We start from the raw sequence: 23,325 nt of genomic DNA on the forward strand, positions 1-23,325 counted from the left end.
TCGCGGTAGAGTGAGGGGAGTGGGGTTTAGAGTGAGGGGAGTGGGGATAGACTGAGGGGAGTGGGGTAAAGAGTGTGGGAAGTGGGGATAGAGTGAGGGGATTGAGGATAGAGTGAGGGGAGTGGCGATAGAGTGAGGGAAGTGGGGATAGAGTGAGGGAATTGGGGATGGAGGGAGGGGATTGGGGATAGAGTGAGGGGAGTGGGGATAGAGTGAGGGAATTGGGGATAGACTGAGGGGATTGGGGATAGAGTGAGGGAATTGGGGATAGACTGAGGGGATTGGGGTTAGAATGAGGGGATTGGGGATGGAGGGAGGGGAGAGGGGATAGAGTGAGGGGATTAAGGATAGAGTGAGGGGATTGGGGATGGAGGGAGGGGATTCGGGATAGAGTGAGGGGATTGAGGGTTGAGTGAGGGGATCAGGGTTAGAGTGAGGGGATTGAGGGTTGAGTGAGGGGATTGGGGATAGAGTGAGGGGATTGGGGATAGAGAGCGGGGAGTGGGGATGGAGTGAGGAGGTTGGGGATAGAGTGAGGGGATGAGGATAGAGTGAGGGGATTGAGGATAGAGTGAGGGGATTGGGGTTTAGAGTGAGGGGATTGGGGTTAGAGTGAAGGGATTGAGGGTTGAGTGAGGCGATTGGGGATAGAGTGAGGGGAGTGAGGATAGAGTGAGGGGATTGGGGTTAGAGTGAGGGGATGAGGGTTGAGTGAGGGGATGAGGGTTAGAGTGAGGGGATTGAGGGTTGAGTGAGGGGATTGGGGATGGAGTGAGGGGAGTGGGGATGGAGTGAGGGGGTTGGGGATAGAGTGAGGGGGTTGGGGATAGAGTGAGGGGATGGGGGATAGAGTGAGGGGATTGGGGATAGAGTGAGGGGATTGGGGTTTAGAGAGAGGGGAGTGAAGATGGAGTTGTCATGGTCCGGTCCGTGAAGTACGCATTCCGGTTCACGGTCCGGTCCGGTCCGTGGACTCAGGACTCTGGGCCTTCCAGCTGTCCCTAGTTTGATTGAGTTAAGCATAGGCACCTGATTCCCATCTTGGGGCTTGCAATATAAGTAGCCTTGGGGTTAAGTGTGGGCTGCTGGTTTGTCTTGTCAGGATCCCCTGGGAGTAACCTGCTGGTGGAAGGCTAGAGTGGCCACTTGCCATCTTCAGGCTGTGTTGGGGAACCATCCCATCATGGAGCCTTGCTGTCAGTAGTTGGAGCTGTTTTTGTGGTATGGATTCAGCTGTTTCCTGGGCCAGCTGAGTGGCTGCCTGCCACTCTGAGCTAGGTAGGGATCTGGCTGTTTCCATAGCCACCTGAGTCTCAGAGCTTCCCTGGAGCAGAGATGGAACTGTCTGTTCTGTGGTGTTTGTCTCTTCCTGGCCTCTGTGGGGTAAGTCTGGCTGTTCTGTTACTGGATGGAGGGACCTGTCCCACCTTGGTGTGGAGATGAAGTTGAATCCTGGCTCTGTTTGTGTAATGTCCTGTCTCATGTTGGTGTCATGTTAAAGATGAGTCCTGGCTTTTTGAAGGATAAGTCCTGGCTCTATATTAATGTATAGTTCCCAGTCTGTCTGAGTTCCAGCCTCTGAGTTATCAGCCTCCACAAGCTCAGGATCCTGGACCCTAGCTGGCAGCCAAGCCCTGAGGGTCCCAAGCCAAGCCCCAAGAACCTAAGACCCCAAGACCCCAGCCTGTCTCCAAGCTCAGGCCTCTAGCCCCAGCCACGTCCTGTCCTGAAGCCATGTCATGTCCTTGCCTGGTTCTGGGGTCCGAGCTCGAGGCAAGACCCAAGTTCTGGGTCCTTGTCCAGTCTCGGGCTCGGAGTCGAAGCCTTGTCTCCTAGCCCATGGTTTCTTGTCCTGGTCCCGCTTTCCCTAGCCCAAGTCTGCGTTCTTGTCCCTGCTCCTGGTCTGAATCCTGTCACGTCCCTACTCTAGTCAAGTCCTATTCCTTGTACTCCAGTGTCTGTGTCTGGCATTTGGGTCTGTTCCCAGCACCCCCCCAATTGTGAGGGGAGTTGGGGGGGGTGGAGTGAGGGGAGTTGGAGGGGGGACGTGGAGTGAGGGGATTACAGGAGGGAGTGAGGGGGGTGGGGGTGAGGGTAGAGTGAGGGGGATTGGGGAGGGAGTGAGGATGAAGTGAGGGGATTGGAGTGAGGGTGGGAGTGTGGAGAGTGTGGTGGGGATAGAGTGAGGGGACTGAGGGATTGGGGATAGTGAGGTTAGATTGGGGTAGAGTGAGTGGATTGGGGATAGAGTGAGGTTAGATTGAGGGGATTGGGGATAGTGAGGTTAGATTGAGGGGGGTGGGGTTGGAGTGAGGGGGCTTCATGTGAATCCATGGTGTAAAATCTTTTGGTACTCAATGGTAGGGATAGAGGCCTGTTTTGATTACTTGGAAAATTCAACACAATGTCCCAAATATTCCATACATGAGGAATGACATCATTTTCTGACATCGATATTAAGATAGACATGCAAATTTGCATCAGAATCAGTTTTATTATCACCAGCAAGTGTCATGAAATTTGTTAACTTAGCAGCAGCAGTTCAATGCAATACATAATCTAGAAGAAAATAAGTACAGCATATGTATATTGAATAGATTTTAAATTGTGCCAAAAACAAATAATATATATTTTTAAAAATCAGGCAGTGTCCAAGGGTTCATTTAGGAATCAGATGGCAGAGGGGAAGAAGCTGTTCCTGAATCGCTGAGTGTGTGCCTTCAGGCTTCTGTATCTCCTACCTGATGGTAACAGTGAGAAAAGGGCATGTCCTGGATGCTGGAGGTCCTTGAGGACGCTGCCTTTCTGAGACACCACTCCTTGATGGTGTCCTGGTACTTTGTAGGCTAGTGCCCAAGATGGACAGGACAAAATTTATGACTCTCTGCAGCTTCTTTTGATTCTGTACTGTAGCACCCCCACCCCCACCATACTAGACAGTGATGCAGCCTGTCAGAATGCTCTCCATGGTAAATGTAGAAGTTTTTGATCATATTTGTTGACATGCCAAATCTCTTCAAACTCCTAATAAAGTATAGTTGCTGTCTTGCCTTCTTTATAACTACATCAATATGTTGGGACCAGGTTAGATCCTCAGAGATCTTGACACCCAGGAACTTGAAGCTGCTCGTTCTCTCTCCACTTCTGATCCCTCCATGAGGATTGGTGTGTGTTCCTTTGTCTTACCCTTCCTGAAGTCCACAATCAGCTCTTTCATCTTGCTGACATTGAGTGCCAGGTTGTTGCTGTGGCACCATTCTACTAGTTGGCATATCTCACTCCTGTACACCCTCTCCTCCATCTGAGATTCTGCCAATAATGGCTGTATCATCAGCAAATTTATAGATGGAATTTGAGCCATGCCTAGCTACACATTCATGATGGGGATAGAGAGAGTAGAGCAGTGGGCTACGCACACACCCCTGAGGTGCACCAGTGTTGATTGTCAGTGAGGAGGATACGTTATCACCAATCCGCACAGATTGTGGTCTTCCGGTTAGAAAGTCAAGGATCCAATTGCAGAGGGAGATAGAGGCCCAGCTTCTGCAACTTCTCAATCAGGATTGTGGGAATGATGGTGTTAAATGCTATAGTCGATAAACAGCATCTTGACATAAGTGTTTGTGTTATCTAGGTGGTCTGAGGGTGTGAGAAGAACCATTGAGATTGCATCTGCCCAGTTCAGGGTGTGTCTAATTTTTCCAGTGATGAACAACAACCTGAACCTGTCACTGTCACATTTTATTCTCAGTAAAATCAAATTTAAATCATGCATTACCAAAGAAAGCATCATGGAGTTAAATTTCTTGCCATATAACTCCTGAAGGAAAAAGTTTTCTTGCAAAGTTATTCCCCAAATTTATGTGAAGAGCTAGATTAAAGAAATCTATTTCACAACCTCACATTCTGGGTTAAAAACTGATAATAATAAAGTCCAGCAGTTGCCTTAGTATTGGAAAAATAACATGTTACTGATTCAAGTGGCTGCCGTTCGATCAGAAGTTAACTTCCAGAATTTCTTGGGTTTTTTTTTTGATATTCCAAATGTTGAAGATCCAGGGGAAAAAAAACTACTTAAAGTCTTTAGAGGCATAAGAGTACAGATGCTGCAAATGTGGAGTAATACATGAAAGAGCTGGAGGAACTCAGTAGGTTAGGCAGTGTCTATGGAGAGAACTGAACACTTGACATTTTGTGTTGAGGCCCTGTATCAGGCCTGACTATCTTTCCTCTTTGTGTTGTTCTCTAAGTCAATCTCTTTAATGTCCTCTAAATGAGAAGCAGGAAAATGTTACCTCCCTTCTCTCTTCACCAGTACAGCCAAGGGGAAATTCCAATTCAATTAATAAAAAAAAGCCAAAAATGTGAATAAGTAAAAAGAAATGTTTTGAGTTTTGAAGGTCAGATAGTAAGAAATTTGAAGAAGCATATGTAAAAAAGGGGAACTTACTCCGGAAGGAGCTCAAATGTGGAACTCTAATACCAAGCACGCAAGTGGTTGCAAAAAAGTAACTAATAACAAAGTTGGACATAAAATCTAATGGTTTTATTTCCACTTGTGATCATTTCAGGTCTCCAAATTACAAAAAGGACGGACACAGAAGCAAAGGAAAAGGTGCAAAGAGAGTGCATAGGCCACTGACAGCAGCTCCCCAAAGTCCTCTGTCCTGGGCCAGTCTTTCCAACTGTCCCCAAGTGCAGCCCATCTTCTGAGATCCTTCCTCTCCCAGGGATGGGGTCTTTGGAGCTTCTGTTGGCATTTCTGTAGCTCTGGGTTTTTAACGGGAAGGGGTTGCTAGCACCATGTTCAATCCTCCTCCTTTCACAACCAGGCTTGGGACCATCCATGGAGGAGTTGGTGTAAGCAAAGAAAAATCTCAGATTTGTTTCTTTTCTATTCATTACTGCTGATCAACATGCCTCATTGGTCAATGTTAGACAACAGTTAAACATCAGCCTCATTGTTGCCACTTCAACTCTGCTTCCCATTCAGATATGTCCATACATGGACTCCTCTGCTGCCATGATGAGGCTAAACTCAGGTTGGAGGAGCAACACCTCATATACCATCTAGGTAGTCTCCAGCCCCTTGGTATGAACGTAGAATTCTCCAACTTCCGGTAATTCCCTCCCCCTCGCTTCCTCTATCCCTATTTCACTCTGCCCCTTTCCCCAGCTGCCTATCACCTCCCTCATGGTTCTGCCTCCTTCTACTACCCATTGTGTTTTCCCCTATTCTTTCTTCACCTTTCCTGCCTATCACCTCCCTGCTTCCCCTCCCCCTTCCCTTTATCTTTCCCCTTACTGGTTTTTCACCTGGAACCTACCAGCCTTCTCCTTCCCACCTTCCCCCCACCTCCTTTATAGGGCCTCTGCCCCTTCCCCCTACAGTCCTGACAAAGGGTTCCGGCCCGAAACGTCGACTCATCGTTTCCATGGATGCTGCCTGACCTGCTGAGTTCCTCCAGCGTGTTGTGAGTGTTGCTTTGATCCTAGCATCTGCAGATTATTTTGTGTTAGCCTCATTGTTCTGACTTTGGAGTCACAGAAAAACTAGAATAAGATGTCCTTCCCTGATGGGGAATAAGTGAACCATTTTAGATTTTAACGACAGCCCCATAGTTTCCTGGCTGCCACTCTGAGCCAGTTCCCAGCTGTCAAGTCAGGATTCAAATCCTGGTCTCAGTATCATTAGTACAGTCCATTGAATGCCAGTTCTGTGATTTAAATTGAATGCTTTCTTATAATCCCAGAACCTGCCGAAAAGAACTACCAAGGTATTATTTTGAAGGAGAGTTGTTTTAAAAGGATAACAGTTAAGTTGTGCACAGCGAAGTAATAATGATTACTTTCATTGATGCTGAGAAATAAGTATTGGCCAGGACACTGGAGTAAACTCACTATTGTTCTTTAAATTCCTCGGTGTTATCATTTCAGAGGATCATGTAAGTGCCATTCAAAGACAGCATGGCCTTGCCTCTACTTTCTTAGAAGTTTGTGAAGATTCAGGACTTTCATATGATGAAAGACTGGATCAACTAGGCTTATATTCATTGGAATTTAGAAGATTGAGGGGGGATCTTATTGAAACGTATAAAATCCTAAAGGGATTGGACAGGCTAGATGCAGGAAGATTGTTCCCGATGTTGGGGAAGTCCAGAACGAGGGGTCACAGTTTGAGGATAAAGGGGAAGCCTTTTAGGACCGAGATGAGGAAAAACTTCTTCACACAGAGAGTGGTGAATCTGTGGAATTCTCTGACACAGGAAACAGTTGAGGCCAGTTCTTTGGCTATATTTAAGAGGGAGTTAGATATGGCCCTTGTGGCTAAAGGGATCAGGGGGAATGGAGGGAAGGCAGGTACAGGGTTCTGACTTGGATGATCAGCCATGATCGTACTGAATGGCGGTGCAGGCTCAAAGGGCCGAATGGCCTACTCCTGCACCTATTTTCTATGTTTCTAAAACTTAGACAAATTTCCATAGATGTGTGGTGGAGAGTATATTGACTGGTTAAATCATGGCCTGGTATGGAAATAACAATGCCCTTAAATGGAAAAGCCCACAAAAAGTAGTGCATATGGCCCCATCAATCATGGATAAAGCCTTCCCCACCATTGAGCATACCTACATGGAGAGCTGTCGCAGACAAGGACCTCACCATCCAGGCCATGTTCTCTTCTCGCTGCTGCCATCAGGAAGGAGGCACAGGAGCCTCAGGACCCACACCACCAGATTCCAGAACAGTTATTACCCCACAACTGTCAGGCTCTTGAAAAGCAGGGATAATTTCATTCAACTTCACTTGACCCATTACTGAAATATTCCCACAACCTATGGACTCACTTTCAAGGACTCTTCATCTCATGTTTACTATTTATTGCTATTTATTTTTTATTATTGTATTTTTATTTCTTCTCAGGTTAAGCTGGGAAAACCTGAGCTACGGGCATAGCTAAGCATACTCAATTGTCAATTGCTAGGAACTTTCAGACTGTTCTAATGGTGTCTAATATTGTGGCTTTGTGAAGATTTACATAAATATTACTTTGTAGCCCTAATTGTTTCATGCCATTGAGTATTACTTTTGGGATGATACCAGTTGTACACATTACTATTGGGACGATATATACCCTGTTCATAAGACCAAAAGACCATAAGGTATTGGAGCAGAGTTAGGCCATTCCGCCCATGGAGTTTGCTCCGCCATTCCATCACGGCTGATCCCAGATTCCACTCAACCCCTTCTCACCTGCCTTCTCCTCATATCCTTCGCCCTGACCGATCAGGAAACGATCAACTTCCATCTTAAATATACGCACGAACTTGGCCTCCACTGCAGTCTGTGGCAGAGCATTCCACAGATTCACTACTCTCTGCCTAAAAAAATTCCTCCTTACCTCTGTTCTAAAAGATTGCCCCTCAATTTTCAGACTGGGCTCTCTAGTTTAGGATATCCCCATAATAGGAAACATCATCTCCACATCCACCCTATCTAGTCCTTTCAACATTCAGTAGGTTTCAATGAGACACCCCACCTCCCACATTCTTCTAAATTCGAGTGAGCGCAGTAGCAAAGCTGCCAAACACTCCTCATATGTTAACCCCTTCATTCCCAGAATCATCCTTGTGAACCTCCTCTGGACTCTCTCCAATGATAACACATCCTTTCTGAGATATGAGGCCCAAAACTGCTGACAATACTCCAAGTGCAGCCTGACTGGTGCCTTGTAAATCCTCAGCATTGCTTTCTTTTATATTCTATTCCCCTTGAAATAAATGCCAACATTGCATTTGCCTTGTTTACCACAGACTCAACCTGTACATGAACTTTCTGGGAGTCTTGCAATGAGGACTCATAAGTCCCTCTGTACCTCTGACGTTTGAACCTTCTCTCCACTTAAATAACAATCCGCACTGTTGTTCCTTTTACTAAAATGCATTATCATACATTTTCCAACACTATATTCCATCTGCCATTTTTTTTGCCCATTCTTCCAATTCGTCTAAATCCTGCTGCAATCGTTTTGTTTCCTCAGCACTACCTACCCCTTCACCTATCTTTGTATCATCAGCAAACTTTGCCACAAAGCCATCAATTCCATTATCCAAATCATTGACAAACAATGTGAAAAATAGTGGTCCCAATTCTGATCCCTGTTCCAAAGAATTTCAACTTCCTCTTTTAATACAGCACATTTCTGGTGTTTTTCATTTATTGATTTCTGAAAGTTATGTGTGTTTGGAATGGCTATATCTATTAAATAATAATTATTATTTTATTATTGTTTCTTTTCATTCTTTTTGTATTCGTACGGTTTGTCTTTTGTACATTGGTTGTGTGTCTGTCCTGTTGGACGCAGGTTTCATTGATTCTGTTGTGTTCCTTCTGTTTACTGTGATTGCCGGCAAGAAAATGAATCTCAGGGTAGTATGTGGTTATATACATATACCCATGCATATATACATATACATATACCCATGCATATATACATATACATATACCCATGCATATATACATATACATATACCCATACATATATACATATACCCAATTTACTTTGAATTTGGGGTCTTTAACGTCCTCCTGAGAAAACAGGCTTGTATTGAGATACCATGTGAAAGATGATCAAACAGTTCCCTCTGTACCTCCCTGAAGCCCCAGCCTTTATTTTCATTTTGTTTTTTTCAAATCAGGGCATCACTGACAAGACCAGAATTCGTTACCCCTCCCTGATTGCCCTTGAGGAGTTGGTGATGAGTTGCCACTGAATCAGTGAAGGTATTCCCACAACATAGTTTGAGAGGGATTTCCAGGACCTGGACCTGGTTATGATGAACATACTTCCAGGTCAGGATTGTGTGACTTGGAGGTGAGTGTGTGGGTCGAGTGTTCCCGTACACCTGCTCCGTTTGTCCTCCTTCATGACAGAGAATCTACAAGTTCAAGTTTATTGTCATTCAGCCGAGCACATGCCAAATGAAGCAATGTTCCTCCAGACCAAGGTACACAATACAGTACTTACAACTCACATTCACAATATATAGTAATATTACCACAAATAAATTAACAAATAATAAGGTGCATATACGATACAAGTTAAAAAGTAAACAGTGTACTGCTACTGGCATGAGACCTGGGTTGTGGCAGGAAGTTCAGTAGTCTTACGGCCTAGTGAAAGAAACAGTTCCACATTCTAACAGTTCTTGTCCTAATGATGATAGACAGTACACATCGCAGTTCTGTGCAGTGGTGCTGAAGGGGTTGAATGTTTAGTCTGGGGATGGAAAATGTCTAGACTGGGAGAATGGAATACTCATCAAATAGGCCGCCTTATTCTGCATTTCTTTGTAATCATAATGGAACCTGAAACCATAAGCATCTGATTCAGTCAAGAGTCCAAATGACAAACGAATGATATTGAGAAAAGACTGAACAGACTAGTTCACCTTTTTCTGGCAGGCAGTTCCCCAATGTTCCCTTTTCTAATGGTCTTTACCCAAAGAGCAATAAGAATTTGGAACTTATTGGCCACAAGGAACAGTTCAGAGAATTAGCATTCAGTAGTTAAGGGGAAATGGAGGAAAGTAACAGATTGATATATTGATGTATTTAGAAGAATGGAAGAAGGTTCATAGTCATAGTATTGATCCTGGGGGAAATTGTTTTTTGTTACAGTTGCACCATAAATAATAGTAATAAAATCATAAAAAATTAAGTAGTAATATGTAAATTATGCCGGTAAATTATGAAATAAGTCCAGGACCAGCCTATTGGCTCAGGGTGTCTGACCCTCCAAGAGAGGAGTTGTAAAGTTTGATGGCCACAGGCAGGAATGACTTCCTATGATGCTTTGTGTTGCATCTCGGTGGAATGAGTCTCTGGCTGAATGTACTCCTGTGCCCAACCAGTACATTATGTAGTGGATGGGAGACATCGTCCAAGATGGCATGCAACTTGGACAGCATCCTCTTTTCAGACACACTGTCAGAGAGTCCATTTCCATCCCCACAACATCACTGGCCTTACAAATGAGTTTGTTGATTCTGTTGGTGTCTGCTACCCTCAGCTTGCTGCCCCAGCACACAACAGCAAACATGATCGCACTGGCCACCACAGACTTGTAGAACATCCTCAGCATTGTCCAACAGATGTTAAAGGACCTCAGTCTCCTCAGGAAATAGAGACGGCTCTGACCCTTCTAGTAGACAGCTTCAGTGTTCTTTGACCAGTCCCATTTATTGTCAATTCGTATTCCCAGGTATTTGTAATCCTCCACCATGTCCACACTGACCCCCTGGATGGAAACAGGGGTCACCGGTACCTTAGCTCTCCTCAGGTCTACCACCAGCTCCTTAGTCTTTTTCACATTAAGCTGCAGATAATTCTGCTCACACCATGTGACAACGTTTCCTACCATAGCCCTGTACTCAGCCTCATCTCCCCTACTGATGCATCCAACTATGGCAGAGTCATCAGAAAACTTCTGAAGATGACAAGACTCTGTGCAGTAGTTGAAGTCGGAGGTGTAAATAGAAACATAGAAAATAGGTGCAGGAGTAGGCCATTTGGCCCTTCGAGCCTGCACCACCATTTATTATGATCATGGCTGATCATCCAACTCAGAACCCTGCCCCAGCCTTTCCTCCATACCCCCTGATCCCCGTAGCCACAAGGGCCATATCTAACTCCCTCTTAAATATAGCCAGTGAACTGGCCTCAACTATTTCCTGTGGCAGAGAATTCCACAGATTCACCACTCTCTGTGTGAAGAAGTTTTTCCTCATCTCGGTCCTAAAAGGCTTCCCCTTTATCCTCAAACTGTGACCCCTTGTTCTGGACTTCCCCAACATCGGGAACAATCTTCTTGCATCTAGCCTGTCCAATCCCTTTAGGATTTTATACGTTTCAATCAGATCCCCCCTTCAATCTTCTAAATTCCAACGAGTACAAGCCCAGTTCATCCAGTCTTTCTTCATATGAAAGTCCTGCCATCCCAGGAATCAATCTGGTGAACCTTCTTTGTACTCCCTCTATGGCAAGGATGTCTTTCCTCAGATTAGGGGACCAAAACTGCACACAATACTCCAGGTGTGGTCTCACCAAGGCCTTGTACAACTGCAGTAGTACCTCCCAGCTCCTGTACTCGAATCCTCTCGCTATAAATGCCAGCATACCATTCGCCTTTTTCACCGCCTGCTGTACCTGCATGCCCACTTTCAATGACTGGTGTATAATGACACCCAGGCCTCGTTGCACCTCCCCTTTTCCTAATCGGCCACCATTCAGATAATAATCTGTTTTCCTATTTTTGCCACCAAAGTGGATAACCTCACATTTATCCACATTAAATTGCATCTGCCATGAATTTGCCCACTCACCCAACCTATCCAAGTCACCCTGCATCCTCTTAGCATCCTCCTCACAGCTAACACTGCCACCCAGCTTCGTGTCATCTGCAAACTTGGAGATGCTGCATTTAATTTCCTCATCCAAGTCATTAATATATATATTGTAAACAACTGGGGTCCCAGCACTGAGCCTTGCGGTACCCCACTAGTCACCGCCTGCCGTTCTGAAAAGGTCCCGTTTATTCCCACTCTTTGCTTCCTGTCTGCTAACCAATTCTCCATCCACATCAATACCTTACCCCCAATACCGTGTGTTTTAAGTTTGCACACTAATCTCCTGTGTGGGACCTTGTCAAAAGCCTTTTGAAAATCCAAATATACCACATCCACTGGTTGTCCCCTATCCACTCTACTGGTTACATCCTCAAAAAAATTCTGAGATTCGTCAGACATGATTTTCCTTTCACAAATCCATGCTGACTTTGTCCGATGATTTCACCGCTTTCCAAATGTGCTCTTATCACATCTTTGATAACTGACTCCAGCAGTTTCCCCACCACCGACATTAGGCTAACCGGTCTATAATTCCCCGGTTTCTCTCTCCCTCCTTTTTCAAAAAGTTGGGTTACATTAGCCACCCTCCAATCCTCAGGAACTAGTCCAGAATCTAACGAGTTTTGAAAAATTATCACTAATGCATCCACTATTTCTTGGGCTATGGTGAAGAGAAAGGGAGACAAGACAGTCCCCTGTGGAGCCCCAGTGCTGCTGATCACTCTGTCGGACACACAGTGTTGCAAGCACACGTACTGTGGTCTGCCAGTCAGGTAATCAAGAATCCATGATACCAGGGAAGCATCCACCTGCATCGCTGTCAGATTCTACCCCAGCAGGGACCAATTGTGTCCTGATATTATAAATTTTTGGGGACACTCAGAAAATACTGGAGGAACTCAGCAGTCCAGGCAGCATCTATGGAAAAGAGTATAGCTGCTTCAAGCTGAGAGCCTTCAGCTGTCCTGATGAGGGGTCACAGCCCGAAACATTGACTGTACTCTCTTCCATTGGTGCTGCCTGGCCTGCGGAGTTCCTCCAGTATTTTGTGTGTGTTGCTTGGATTACCAGCATCTGCAGATTTTCCCTTGTTTGAAATTCTTTGAGATCACAGACTGATTACAGCACCAATGAAACCATGAGTCTGCACTGAGCCTACGTAAGGGCAACACCCACCTTCCCCCTCACAGCCCCAATCTGTTTATCCTTTTAGTTATTTATCCAGCTCTCTTCAGAATACCACAATTGAATTTGTTCCACATCATTCCCTTAAGGTGTATTTCAAAGACTCACTACAATTTGTTTTTCTTTTGCAAATCATCTTAATGCCTCTGCCCCACAGATCTTGACGTCACTAAAAATGAAAAGAGTTTTGTGCTGACTACTTTTGCTACCCAGCCTTAAGGATTTTAAATACCTTTATCAGTTCTCGTTGTAACACTCACTCTTCCAGGCCAAGTACCCTCAGTGTCTAAAGTCTGTCACACAATTAAAAGGAGTGTTTCGCTGTTAATTATGCCAAACATGTGAGAAAGACCTTAGGTTCCTTAGTGTAGGGAATTCACAGCCCGTTCTCTAGCCAGAGCCTTCAGCATTTTGGGCATCGAGGGAGAGAGGAAGAGGAGAGCCATCTGCAGTACCACCGATGCGGCAGAGAGGGCCTCAAGATGGCTGTGGCTCAAAAGAGGGGAGCCATGGAGTCATAAGTAGCTAGCCATCTGGACACAAGCTGGGGTCTGATCAGCCCCGGCTGGGTCACCTGGGGGAGGGTGTATGATGTTGAAAGACCCGAAACACCTGATGATTCCAGGAACATCACTGAAGATGTGTTCAGAAGCATCAATAGATGTATGTACACAGGTCTCATTAAATCTCTGTGTTTAGGACTGACATTCCCACTAGGTCACTGGTTTGTTGAGAATAGCAAGTCAACGTAATATATATGGCAAAGGGTTGGAAGAAAATATCTTAATATAATAACTTCAGTTTTTCACCTTCTCCCTGATATCCCACACTTTCAAGAGGCTGCATTGCAGGTGTTACTGGTTATAATAATCGAGTTAAAGTGAGTCAGTGGTAGAGAACAGAACAGTAAACAGTACATTATCTGCAGAAGAAAGCGTCCTCTATTCTGTCCCAGTGTCATATTAATCCCATCTAAGTGTTCCTAAGGTTACAGAAACCAAGATGTCCAGTGTATTCTTGTGGACATGGTCTGTTTAGTCTCATAGGCTTGGATGGCCAGGTAAACAAAAGTGTGGAATTAGTGGGTCAAAAGCCCTGCTTCTGTACTTCAAGATTCTCTGATCGTTCAGGTGGATGTTAAAAAATTCAGAAGGCTGGGCTCATTTGTCCTGGCTTACATGTCTCACTCAGATAACACTATCCAAAAATAAAAACAGAGGGTCAAAAATCCACAGGTCTCATTTTTGTATCTACCCAATGACTGAGAATGTTTAGGACAGAAGATTGCAAAGACCCCAGCCTTCTAATTGTAGAAGTAACAATACTAAACCGCGTCTTAAACAGCCAGCACACGATCTGATAGACTATACGCTTCTACACTTTTTGGCCTAAGGAAAGAGTCTCTTGTTATCTTCCATGTCATGTGTTCCAATAAAAAATGTTCTTTCAGAGTCTTCTAAACACGAGAAAATATGGTTCCACATATGCCCTATTTGCCAATATAATCGGCCATAATATTTCATTAAGTACTGATAGTTTTAGTCGGGCATTTCTCTTTTCATTGTACCTTGCAACATGTGACAATAAATCAATTACCAAAATTAAATTTCAAAAATACTTTCGGTCGAGGTATTTCACAGCTCAGGTTGAGACCGCGTAAGTGTGTTGCAACTTTATGGCGAGTCCTGTCTCTCGCGGCTCCCGAGTTGTATTTAAGGTGGGCTGCTATCATCTTCCTTTAAATAAACTGCTGTTTCCAAGGCCTCACAATTCCACCTCCGACAGTCGCTTTTCCTTGCTGGTTTCTCACCTGCGTTGCAAGAGTCCTGGCTCAGGAACCCGGAAGGGTGTGGACTCGGCAAGAACAGCTGTAAGGTCGGCGTCATTTTCACGGTCAGATTGTTTTAGCTCAGTTTGAAACTCAGGAAGTGAGGCTGGATCTCTCACATCCTCTATCTGGAAGCTCAAGGAGGAATAAACTCCGCTTTCGATCTGACTGCCACCAAAGGATTGCCAGCCGAACAAGTAAGAGTACAGAGCAGACGTGCTGGGAACCAACAGCTCCTCTTGGCAACAACATAAAAACGCGGAGAAACACCTAGGTGAGAAGGGAGAAAACCTGACGCTGGCTCGCAGGTCCGAATCGACCGGCTCAATGTTCCTGTGATCAGCTCGTCAATTTCCGGTCCTCTCTCGGGATTTGCGGTAAGAAAGTCTGTAACTCGACTTTTTAGCTACTTTGGGAGTTATAGTGTGAATATTTCTTTTTAGCTAAAGTCAACAACTTCCGTGTTGTTTTTTGTACGATTCCAAGCGCGCTGCAGGTATAGTTACATCATTGTGTCTGCTGACAGCAACCGTCAGGAGTTGACGGTATTTGCAAACGTTAGGAGCTGTCAGTTTGTTTGTGGGGAGGGCGGTAAAGTGATTTGAATATTTTAAACGTTTATTTTACAAGTTTGAATAATCTGTCGTTTTGATATTCGTGGGCTTGATCTTCACACTTCTGAGGCAGCAAACACCGCCGGTTCTCTGCAGATAATGGAGTTTTCTCCTTGATGATTGCCTTCAGTGAGAGATGGCTCCTGAAATATTGGAGATAGGTCTGGTTGTGGATTTTTACATTCGGACGGTGTTGTTGAATAACGAAGTGTCTCGGACCGAAACGTCGACTGTTTACTTTTTTCCATAGGCGCTACCTGGCCCGCCGAGTTCCTCCAACATTTTGTGTGTTGCTTTGATTTCCAGCATCTGCAGATTTTTGCTTGCTAGCGAGGATAGATGACACTTCTTCTTTTGTCGTTTTCAAGAATCCGAACCATTGTTTCCCATGCTTCATCGAATGAGTTAGTGATCGTTCGAAGTTTGTAGTGTGCGCAAGCGAAATCACAGGTGAAGCGTGGCTTGTGGTGAAGCGAAAGTAGGTTGTGCAGGTTCTCAGCAGGATGCTTGTTGGAGGTAAGATGCAGAATTGTATCACGGAAATTTTCAAGATTTAAGATTGTTTGATTGTTCAATATCCTGTACACCATAAGAGATAGGAGCAGAATTAAGCTATCTGGCCCGTCGAGTCTGCTCCTCCATTTCATCGTGGCTGATCTACTTTCCCTCTCAGACCCGTCTCCTGCCTTCTCCCGTATCCCTTCATGCCCTGACGAATCAAGAATCTATCAACATCTGCCTTTACATACCCAATGACTTGGCCTCCACAGCCATATGTGGGGAATTTCACAGATTCACCGATCTTGGGCTAAAGAAATTCCTCCTCATCCCCATTCTAAATGGACGCCCTTCTATTCTGAGGCTGTGTCCTCTGGTCTTAGACTCTCCCACCATGGGAAACATCCTCTGCACACCCACTCCGTCTAGTCCTTTCAACATTCAATAGCAGTCAATGAGATCTCCCCCTCATTCTTCGGAGTCCCAGCCTGTCAAATGCTCCTCATGTGACAAGCCATTCAATCCCAGAATCATTTTCATGAACCTCCTTTGAACCCTTACAGGTGGAAAGAGAACAAAATAAATGTTACTCCTGATCTAATGCAGCACAAAAAAACACAAAAGATAAAGAGCATAATAATAATGAAAAGCACGATAAGTATAAATATATAAGATAGCTGACACAGAGATGGATTGTATGTCCATAAAGTGACATTAGGCTGTACATAAAGTGAAATAATAAAATACTGGGGCAGTTAGTAAGTGGAGGTGTTGCTCAGCCTTACTGCTTGGGGAAAGTAACTGTGTTGAGCCCAGTTCCCCAGGCGTGGATGCTATGTAACCTCCTTGCTGGTGTGAGTGGGACTGACTTCATGATGTTACTGGCCCCTTTCCAGCACCTTTCTGTATATACGTCCCTGATGGTGGATAGGTTGTTGCCGGTGATGTATTGAGCAGTTTTGACTACCCGTTGTAGAGCCTCCTTGTCCATCACAGTGCACTGGACATAAGTGTTGGGACGGTACCAACGATCCTTCCTCAGCACCAGTTTAGGAATATTATAGACCTGATGGTTAAGATCACATCAAGAGCCAGACAGAAGTTGGAGGCAAATTTCGGCAGCCTGTCAGAGTTGAAAAGTTTGGTCCATATTTCCTTCTTAAGTGATAGGGTCAAAGCTTTCATCAAGCGGAAAAAGACTATGGGTGGTACTTGATGCTATTCGTGCATTTGTCCTGAAAGTAATAAGCAGTGGAGTTCTTGTCCACTGTGCCTGTAGTTAGACAGAATCCACAATGGGTCAAATGAGTGCATCTTTGGCCATTGGGGGAAGACAGTTGAAGAGGAGCTGTTGGTGATGACTTTGGCCAACAGCTGTTGTTATTTCTTCAGATTTGTTTCCTTTCTTGAAGATGCTCATGATTATAGACTCTCTGAAGTCCCCTGCAATGTCCCTCTATTCCCAAACGTTGGACATAAAAGTTCTGATTTTGTTCCACAGAAACTCTTCCTAGCATTTCTCCAGGGTTTGCAATTACCCCTGGGCCTTATTTTCTAATTGTCATGTAGCCTTATCTAGTGTTTGTTGATCAGGTGTTGCAGTGACTTTGTATTGGATAGTTTGCTGTGGATGGATTCAAGAACAATCACCGGTAAGAAGGTTTTGAAGCAGTTCCTTCCTGTGACATAGATTGCTTCTCTGTCCCTTAATTACTTCACCTACATTTTTAGCTCTCAGTGTTTGCACTGCAGATGACCTTGATAGATTCCATTCTTGTCACTGTTGTCAGCACGTTTCTGGATCCCCAGTACTTTTCTCCCCCAATCAAAGGACACTTTATGGTTGTGATTATTTAGCTTCTGATTCTCCCAGACATTCTTGTCAAATGCCTTGATAGAAAAGCCAATTATCACCTCCTTGGTGCTAATTCAAAGTAGTCCAGGTGCAGATGCAGTGTGTACACTCTATGGCGATAGTCACTGGCTTTCTTAGATGATATCTAAGCAAAGCAATTTTTGCCAGTTCTTTGAGGCCATCCACATTAATTTTCTGGCAGCATTGTTCCTGTTACTAGCATTGTTATAGACCAAATTGCAAGACATAAGACAGCAGGTTAGACGGTGGTCAGTACAACAGACTTATCATGGAAAATGATGTGGACATCATTGTGGTCTCTCGCTCTGATGATGGTAGTGTCACGTTTTACAGTGCCAGTGACTGGAAGATAGGGTTCAATTCTTGCTGCTCTCTGTAAGGAGATTGTCCATTTTCCCTCTGACTGCAAGGGTTTCCACCAGGTGTTCCAGCTTCTCCTACATTCCAAACATGCATGTATTGCAACGTACTACTACTACAAAGCAATAAGTTTCACAGCATATGTCAGTGATGTTAAACATGATTCTGAGGGTTCTGATTCTGGGAGTTGTGGATAAAAATGGTAACACTTGTGGACTGCCTCCAGCACATCTCCAAACTGTGTAGGTCACTGAGAGAAACAATCAGCTTCACTGTATGTTTCAATGTACGTGACAAATAAAGCTCATCTTTAAATCTTAAAATCCAGCAGGTGCCAAAGTACATTTAATGGTCATCTGAAGCCCCATCTGCAGTCTCAAGTTTATATGAAAGTTACTTTTGAAAATCCATGGCATATCAGCATCCACTCAACATTTCTAGAAAAGCTTTACCTGACATTAACGAACGATGCTGATGATACTAAACTACTTGAGATTATGAGTTAAAAGGAAGGAGAATGTAAAGAGAGGACAAGGTGATACAGATAAGATGAGTGATTAGGCAAGAACGTGCAGGTAGAACCTAGTGTGGAAAAATGTTAAGTCATCCATTTTGCTGGATGTTACAGAAAAACATTATTTGTCAAGTGGTGGGTCTGCTGATTTTTGAAGTGATCTTGGTGTGCTAGTAAACAAATCAGTAAAGGCCAACATGCAGGTAAAGCAAATGGAATTCTGGCCTATTGCTCAAGTCCTGATATGATCATATTATTGTTTGTGGGAGCTTTCTGTGTCCACGTTGACTGAAAAAATCAGTAGTGTTTTACTGCCTTCAAAGTGCTCAGGTACTTCCTGGAATCAGGAAAGAATGTAACAATGGACAATAAGGACAGTGTATTTGTGCACAAAGTATGAATATTGGGAAAACTTTTGATAAATCATCAAGGGTTCCAAATTGGATCCAGAATTAGCTTTGTATCAGAAAGCAGGGAGTAAATGCTTAGCAGGTGTTGCTGTTACTATGAATTAAAGTAAAGATTCAATCTTCCTGGATTCCTTTGTCGAGTACCTTTGCTCCACCTGCAGGAAGCAGGATTTCCTGATGGCCAACTACTTTTAGTTCCACTACCATTCCTATTCTGACATGTTGTTCTATGGCTGCCCCTACTGGCATGATGAGGCTACCTCATTTTCCACCTGGATAGCTCCCAACCTGATGCCATGAATATCACTTTCTCCATCTTCCAGAAATTTCTCCCCCTCCCCCCTCTTCCTTTTTCTATTCTGATTCCCCCAGAAGATCTTCTGTCCTCCTCACCTACCTATTACCTTGCTCTGATGCCCTCCTCCTTCCCTTTCTCGCATGGTCCACACTCCTTTCCTATCAGATTACTTCTTCTTCAGCCTTTCACCTCCCAGCTTCTCATGTCAACCCCTCTCCCCCATCCACTTACCTTCCCTCTTACCTGGTTTCACCTATCGCCTTCTAGCTTGTGCTCCTTCCTCTCCCCCTCTCGCCACACCCACCACCTTTTTATTCTTATTCTGGCTTCTAACCCCTTCATTTCCAGTCGTCATGAAGAATATCAGCCCAAAATGTTGGCTCTCTATAGATGCTTCTCAACCTGCTGAGTTCCTCCAGCATTTAGTGTATGCTGATCTGGATTTTCAACATCTGCAGAATCTCAAGCAAGAGAAAATAAGCAACACGCAAAATGCTGGAGGAACTCAGCAGGCCGGGCAGCATCTATGGAAAAGATTAGAGTTGACGTTTTGGGAACTTTTGTGTATCTGGTACTGGAAGACTCTGAAGAGTGTGATTCCACAAGGCTCAGTACTTTGTCCCCTCCCTTTTGTAATATCTGGGAATTTAAATGTAGAGACTAGGATAAAGAAGTTTGCACATTATGTTAAAAAATGGTCATGTGGTTGATGGCTGAGGAGCAAAGCTTTAGATTGAGGTCTGATCAGTTGCACAGAAAAGTGACGAATGGAATGTGATCCAGAGAAAAGCATTTGGTCTATTAGGAAACAAGGGAATAGATAGTAAATGGACTGATTTTAAGGAATTTTTAAAAATAAAGGGACCTTAAATTTAATAGAACATGCTTAGAAATGCTTAAAATGACAGGATGTTTCCTTTTATTAGCCAAGGTATAGCATACAAGAGCAGGAAAATTATACCAGAATTGTTTATAACAGAGCAGTGTTAATCTGTGTACAGTTCCCGTCACCAGGTTACAGAGAAAGTGTGTTTTTTGCGGTGGAGGCTATGCAAAGGAACTTTACAAGGATATTGCAAAGGCTGGGAATGTTATTTGTGATGGGAAAACTGGATGGGCAGCAATTATTTTCTTTGGAATAACAAAAGCAGAGCAAGATTTAAATAAGGTGTAAAACACTGAGGAATCTAAAAAGAATAAACAGGAAAGAGCTATTTTCTATAGGTGAGGAGTCAAAAATGGGGGCTGTGTATTTAAATTACTAATGGAAGGGTTAGAGGTGAGATGAGGTGAATCTCATCACCTGAAAGAGTGTCACAGACAGAAACCCTCTTCATTTAAAAAAACTGTACTTGAAATGAACTTGAAAAGTTGTGACCTGCAGGGCTACAAGCTTTGCAGTAGAAAGAGTGATTGACCTGCTTTTCTTTCTGTTGGCTGGCCTAGATACAGTGAGCATTATGTGTTGTAAACTTTCAACAATATTGATACATTGTCTAGTGGGAGGACATGTCCCCCAAAATGTCAAAGCATCTCCCAAATTGGATGGTAAATGTTTACTGGCAGTCAAAGTGGTAGGATATTTGATGTGTGATACTCTATCAGAAACTCAGATGGCCGGTTAGATTTTTATAACGACAGAGAAGATGAGCTAAACCAAGATGGAGCTGAGGTGAAGTCAAGCCTGGCTTCTTAAGGCCTGTTATTTGAAGTGAATGATGCACACCAACAGTCTGGAGGTTCTGAAAGTGTAGAAACAGGGATGTTTTAAGGTATTGCAAATAGACACTAGGTGCAGGAGTAGGCCATTCGGCCCTTAGAGCCAGCACCGCCATTCACTTTGATCATGACTGATCATCCACAATCAGTACCCCGTTCCTGCCTTCTCCCCATATCCCTTGACTCCACTATCTTTAAGAGCTCTATCCATCTCTTTCTTGAAAGCATCCAGAGAATTTGCCTCCACAGCCTTCTGAGGCAGAGCATTCCACAACTCTCTGGGTGAAAAAGTTTTTCCTCAACTCCGTTCTAAATGGCCTACCCCTTATTCTTAAACTGTGGCCTCTGGTTCTGGACTCCCCCAACATTGGGAACATGCTTCCTGCCTCTAGCGTGTCCAATTCCTTAATAATCTTATAGGTTTCAATCAGATCCCCTCTCATCCTTCTAAATTCCAGTGTATACGAGCCCAGTCGCTCCAGTCTTTCAACATATGACAGTCCCGCCATCCCGAGAATTAACCTCGTGAACCTACGCTGCACTCCCTCAATAGCAAGAATGTCCTTCCTCAAATTTGAAGACCAAAACTGCACACAATACTCCAGGTGCCTCACCAGGGCCCTGTACAACTGCAGAAGGACCTCTTTGCTCCTATACTCAATTTCCCTTGTTATGAAGGCCAACATGCCATTAGCTTTCTTTACTGCCTGCTGTACCTGCATGCTTACTTTCAGTGACTGATGAACAAGGACACCTAATCTCATTGTGCTTCCCCTTTTCCTAACTTGACACCATTCAGATAGTAACCTGCCTTCCTGTTCTTGCCACCAAAGTGGATAACCTCACATTTATCCACATTAAACTGCATCTGCCATGCATCTGCCCACTCACCCAGCCTGTCCAAGTCACCCTACATTCTCATGACATCCTCCTCACATTTCACACTGCCACCCAGCTTTGTGTCATCCGCAAATTTGCTAATGTTACTTTTAATCCCTTCAACTATATCATTAATGTATATTGTAAATCGCTGCGGTCCCAGCACTGAGCCTTGCAGTACCCCACTAGTCACTGCCTGCCATTCTTAAAGGGACCCGTTAATCCCTACTCTTTGTTTCCTGTCTGCCAACCAATTTTCTATCCATGTCAGTACCCTACCCCCAATACCATGTGCTCTAATTTTGCCCACTAACCTCCTATGTGGAACCTTATCAAAGGCTTTCTACATCCACTGGCTTTCCCATTTCCATTTTCATAGTTACATCCTCAAAAAATTCCAGAAGATTAGTCAAGCATGATTTCCCCTTCGTAAGTTCCATGCTGACTCGGACCGATCCTGTTACTGCTGTCCAAATGTGCCGCTATTTCATCTTCTATAATTGATTCCAGCATCTACCCCACCACTGATGTCAGGCTAACTGGTCTATAATTCCCTGTTTTCTCTCTCCCTCCTTTCTTAAACAGTGGGATAACATTAGCTACCCTCCAATCCACAGGAACTGATCCTGAATCTATAGAACATTAGAAAATGATTACCAGTGAATCCATGATTTCTAGAGCCACCTCCTTAAGTACCCTGGGTTGCAGACCATCAGGTCCTGGGGATTTATCAGCCTTCGGTCCCATCAGTCTATCCAAAACTATTTTCTGCCTAATGTGAATTTCCTTCGGTTCCTCTGTTACCCTAGGTCCTCTGGCCACTATTACATCTGGGAGATTGTTTGTGTCTTCCCTAGTAATGCCTAGTATTGGCATTAAGAATAAGAAGTTGGAAGGTGGGAAGGGTTGTAGTGAGTGTGTCTGTCCCCCCCTGTCACAGGAGTATCCTTCTGGGGCATGGAAATATTCTTATCAATTGTGCAATGTTTTTCACAACTGCATAATCTGTCACAAATCTTCATGGTTATAGAACAAACAGATACACTAAAACGTCAGGCAGCAGAAATTTATCTGGCCTACTAAACTGTTGTCAGTGTCAATGTGATCAAACGTCACCCAGTTGTCCTCAGTCAGGAGGGGCTATCTGATTTTCTGAGAGAGGCAGAACCATGGCTAATCCCATTACTAATTTCAAGCCTTCAGGTGGTGAAAGTTCGTTTAGGAGTGTGCATTGAAATGCTTTCCCTTTTAAAATGACTTATACACTCGACCAGGAACTTGTTTTGAAAGTGAGGAAAATGTTAGAGCTTGCTGCACAAGCAAACAATTTGTTTTATTTTTCATAAATTCATCAGCTTCTGGTTTAAAATCGCTATCGAAACAAACTCCACCGGTTGAGATGAAGGGTGTGGAGCTGAACTGTCGACTGTCTACTTCTCTCTACATGTGTTGTCTGACTCACCAAGAACATCCATCTTTAACTTTGCGTGGTATTTGTTATTTTTCCCCAAATCTTTCAAAGTGAAATAAGTAGAAATCATCATGCAAATTATCATAAACCCTCCAGCAAAATTAGATGCAAGATTTCAGTCTTTTACACATTGGTGTATGCCAGTGTTTGTTTATGTATAGTTTTCATAAATGTTATTGCATTTCTGTGTTTTCCTGTAAATGCCTATGGGAAAGTGAACCTCGTGGTGGTATATGGTAACTACTGCAGTTGTACAAGGTCTTAGTGA

General features: G+C 44.0%; 1 protein-coding gene across 3 annotated transcripts in view; it reads left to right on the forward strand.

Annotated features, from left to right (window-relative positions):
• LOC134359542 (interferon regulatory factor 6-like) overlaps positions 1–23,325 on the forward strand; it is a 98,483-nt gene that overhangs the window by 30,893 nt on the left and 44,265 nt on the right. Inside the window, exon 1 of one of the 3 annotated variants that reach the window (XM_063072957.1) lies at positions 14,428–14,795. The exons of 1 other annotated variant lie outside the window; for it this stretch is intronic. The gene's annotated coding sequence lies outside the window, so the exon portion shown is untranslated. Of the gene's footprint in view, positions 1–14,427; positions 14,796–15,346; positions 15,549–23,325 lie in introns of those variants that run through there. One more of the 3 variants, XM_063072959.1, reaches the window with a different exon arrangement.

This window comes from Mobula hypostoma, chromosome 20 (genome assembly GCF_963921235.1).
Source record: "Mobula hypostoma chromosome 20, sMobHyp1.1, whole genome shotgun sequence".
In the NCBI taxonomy this organism is placed as follows: Eukaryota; Metazoa; Chordata; class Chondrichthyes; order Myliobatiformes; family Myliobatidae; genus Mobula; species Mobula hypostoma.